This window comes from Dipodomys merriami, unplaced genomic scaffold (genome assembly GCF_024711535.1).
Source record: "Dipodomys merriami isolate MVZ:Mamm:240054 unplaced genomic scaffold, mDipMer1.0.p SCAF_169, whole genome shotgun sequence".
Taxonomy (NCBI): Eukaryota; Metazoa; Chordata; class Mammalia; order Rodentia; family Heteromyidae; genus Dipodomys; species Dipodomys merriami.
The window spans coordinates 2,309,899-2,315,000 of NW_027203037.1; positions in this window are offsets into that span (position 1 = coordinate 2,309,899).

Sequence of the window (5,102 nt, forward strand, 5' to 3'; positions counted from 1 at the left end):
AGTTCATAATGAGGGTATAGTTACACAAAGGGACTTTGATGCCACAAAGGCCATGTGCTTTTTCAAAAGTGCTAAGAGGTTCTAAGAGGTTTGGGATGTCACAATGTGATAGTGATGTCAAATGGCAATGAAAGCTCACAATGGGTTTGTGATGTCACATTAGTGATGAAATCAAAAAATTTTGTGAAGTCACATCTCATACTCATATGTCCAATTTCAGTTGTTACTATTTCACAATGAGGATATGAGTTCTCAGAAGAAGACTGAAGTATTAAAGGCTATAAATTTTCTAAAATGCTATGAAGACTAGGTTTTGAAAACACAGTGGAACAGAGACATCACAATGGCAATGTGATGTTGCAATATGATGACTGAATAATATTAGGATATCACAATTGGTGATGCAACACTGGTGATGAGTTTTCAAAAGGTGTGTGATGTCACAATGGGTTAGGATATCAAAATGACACGTTTGATCTCAATATACAATGAGTATATTAGCTCACAAAGGGACTGTGAGGTCTCAAGGTATGCGTTGTCACAAAAGTGATGAAGTCCTAATAGGTATGTGTTGTCAGAATGTGACAAAATGCTCATAACATCTATCAGTGTGATGTCCCCAGGATCAAGATGTCACATTGGATCCAGTTATCACATTTCATACCTGGATTGTGTATGGAAGACTGGAATTTCACATGGGGTTAGTGATATCACTATGGAAATGTGGGGTCATGAAGGTATTGTGCTACCACAATGGCTATTAGATCACAATGTGTTTCTACTCTAATAGGTTTGTGCTGTCACAATTGGTTGGAAATGTCACAATGGCATGCCGGATCTCAAATGTCATTAATTCGCAATGAAGATATGAGTTCAAAAAGGGACTGTGTTGTCTCCAAAGTCATGTGTTGGCACAAATGTGATGAAGCCCGAACAAATTTGTGAGTTCACAATGTGACACCATGGTCTTGATGTCTATCAATGTGATGTCCCAATGTTCATGTCAGAGTCAATTATGATATCACATGTCATACCTGAATTATTATGAGTTTGAAAACAGATTATAAGCTTACTAAAGGCCTAAAATAATACTAATGCCGGCATATCGCACAAGTTATGACTAAAAACTTATGATCTTTGGAGCTTAAGATTCTTTCTTTGAAATTGTATCCTCATTGTTAACTAGTAGAAATTGAAATAGGATATGTCATTGTGATATTACAAACTCATAGTGATATCAAAAACTCATTGTGACCTGATCACCACTGTGACATCACAAAACCATTGTGATAGCACATTGCTGTTGTGCCTTCACAATCACATTGTTTCATCACAGAGCTATTGTGAACTCTTGAGATGTATAAGTCGTTATGTCCAAAACGAACTTTACAACTTGTGCGGAGTGGGGGAGTGGGAGTGGGGAGGATTGGGTGTGGAGGGTGGGGAGAGGATGGGAAGGGATGGGAAGGGGAAACAAAGGAGGAGGCTACAACGCTTGATAAGAAATGTACTCATTATCTTGCCGATGTAATTGTAACCCCTCTGTACAGTTTTTTCACAATAAAAAAAAAACATGAAAAAAAACACATGACCTCTGTGGCATCACAGACCCTTTTTGTACTCATCTCTTCATAGTGAATTAATGAAAATTGTTATCACACATAGCATTTTATCATCACTAATACTTTGTGCAATAATTATGACTGTGAAATCACATTGTCATCATGACACCACCATTCATTGTGACATCATCAAACCCCAATGACACCATACCATATTTTTCTTTTTTTTGTTCTGTGAGTTTTTTTTTTATTGTAAATACAGTGTACACCCGATTACAGTTACATGAGCAAGGTAATGAGTACATATACTGTCATCATTGCTGCCTTGACATCACATTGTCATTTTCATGTCATAGACCCATTTTGAATACCTATTCTTTGATTTCATTCTATCTCAAATGTGCCATCTGCGTTGATATCAGGAAACAATTGTGAACTCATATCGTTTGTGACATCTAAATCTCTTTGTCACAGCACATTCCATTTGTTATATCACTAACCCATTGTGACATCAAATACCTCTCCTGTTCTCATAATTTTGTGACATGCCATTGTGATATCTTAGGTCCTTTGTGAGTTGATAATATGTGTTCGACCTCATCTTTCATATATGACATGACATATCTAAAATCCAGTGTAACATCATGATATCACACCGCTGGACATCATAACCATTATGTCACTTTGTGACATCTCAGACCTGTTAGTCCTTCACCTTTTTGACTACATATGCTTTGCTGACATCAGAATCTCTTCCCAAACTCATATACTCATGGTGTGATTATGACAATTGAGATCCCACATGCCATTGTGCCATCACCAACCCCTTGGGACATCTCAAATCCATTGTGACCTCCTCATCAGTATTGCATGACCAATTGTGACATCAAAACATTCTTATAACATAATGGTGAGATATCACATTGTCATTGTGAAATCACTGTCCCATTGGGTTTTCACATAGTATGACTTCATACTATGGAGCTTCTTCTATCACCTGGTATCCTCACATAGAATTATGAATCATTGAAATATGATATATCATTCTGATATTACAAACAAACTGTGACATCACAAAATCATTGCGACCTCATCACCACTGTGACATCAAAATCCCAATGTGATATCTCATTTCCATTGTGACAATATGAATCAAATTGTGCCATCCCAAACCTATTATGACCTCTTATCACCTTTGAAAACACACATGGCCTCTGTGACATCACAGAACCTTTTTGTATCCATATCCTCATGGGGAAACTAATGAAAACTGACATCAGATATACCATTGAAACATAACAAATCCTTTCTGCCATAATCATAATTGTGAAATCATGTTGCCTTTATGACACCATCAGCTCATTCTGACATGTAAAACTACAATGACATCATAGCATTGTAACGTCACATTGTCATTCTGATGTCATAGACACGTTGTGTTCGCCTATTATGTTATTTGATTGTATTTCTAATGTGGCATTTTGGTTGATACCAGAAATCCATTGTGAGTTCATGACCATTGTGATATCACGATGCCTTATAATATCACATTGCCAGTGTTATTTCACATTGCCAAATTGATGTCCAAAAGGGATTTTGATATGACAATTGTTATGACATCACCATAAGTTTCTGATATTAACCCACATGCCACATTTCAAATACAATGAAATCACAGATTTGGCATTCATAATGTGACACTGATGTCACAATGACTTAATGGCAAATGTTATAATGTCATTGCCATTTTGTGATGTCACCATAAGCTAAAGATGTCATAACAACAATGTAATGTCACACTGGTTATGATGTCACACAGGGTTTATTTTACAATGGTTATGAAGTCACAATGTGTTTCTGATATCAACTGATATGCCACATTGGAAATAGAATGAAATCACAAGATATACATTCACAATTTGTCTATGACAGCAAAATGGCAATGGGATGTCATAATGCTATGATGTCACTGTAGCTTGGTGATGTCACAATGAGCTGATGGTGTCATAATGACAGTCTTATGCCACACTGGTGGTGATGTCACAAAGGGTTTATGATGTCACAATGGCATGTCACATCTTAATTGCCATTAGTTTATAGTGAGGATATGAGGATGAAGTCCCAATGACATATACAAATGAACTGTGATGAAATAAAGGCCATGTATTTTGTCAAAAGTGCTAGGGTTCATAACAGGTTCTGGTTGTCAAAGTGTTAAAGATATAAAAATGGGTTAGTGATGTCAAAACTAGTTTGCAATATCACATCTTATTTCAATTTTCTATTGCTACAAGTTCACAAAGATACAAGTTCACGGAAGGTGCTTGATGTCTCAAAGGTCATAATTTTCTAAGATGTGATGGGATCATAATAGGTTTGTGAATGCATGATGGTTCAATAATATCACAATTGCAATATGATGTCAAATTATAATGTCATAAAAGTGTTGTTATGTCACAATTAGCTGGTGATGCCATAATAGTGATGAGTTCAAAATAGTTTTGTGAGGTCGCAGTAGTTCGGTGATGTGACAATGGCATTCCAGACCTCGATTGTCATTAACTTATAATGAGTTTATGAGATTAGAATGGGATTGTGAGGATTCCAAAGTCATTTGTTGGCTCAAATGTGATGAAGTCAGAACAGATTTGTGATGTGACAATGTGACACAATGGTCATTACATCTAGCAGTGTGATGTCACAATATTCATAATATCACAGTAAATTCCTACTATTTAATGTCATACCTGAAATAATATGAGGTCAAAAAGAGATTGACCTCTCAATGGGCATAACACGGTGGCAACATGTCATGAAACTTATGAGGTCAGGACATATTTGAGTTGTCACAGTTGTTTAGAGATATCACAATGGCAATGTTATATCAGAAAGGGATTGTCATATTACAATGGTTATGAAGTCAAAATGTGTTTTTGATAGGAACCCACATTTGAAATACAACAAAATCACATAATAGGCCTTCATAATGTATATATGTTGTCACAATGACAATGTGGTGTCATACTTGTATGATGTCATTACAGAAATGTGATGTCACAATGACCTGATATTGTCAAAATGACAATGTGATGTTACACCGATGATTAGATTGTAAATGTTTGTGATATTACAATGGCATATCTGATCTCAATTGAGATTTCACAATGAGGATATGGATACACAAAGGGACTGTGTTGTCACAAAGGCCATATGTTTTTTCAACGGTGCTAAAGATGTCATAAAGGGTTTGGGAGGTATCAAGGTGATTGTAATATCACAATAGCAATGTGACATCACAATGGCTTTCTGATGTCACATTGGTGAGAGGTCACAATGGCCAGGACAGGTTTGTGATGTCAGAACAGGTTAATGATATCACAATGGCACTGTGATGTCACAAAGGCATTTTCATGTCACAATGGCTTTGAGGTCACAATGGATTTCTGATATCCACCAATATTGCTAGCTTGTAATAGAATGAAGTCACAGAATAGGAATTCACATGTCTATAATGTCACTATGACATATAATGCCATAATA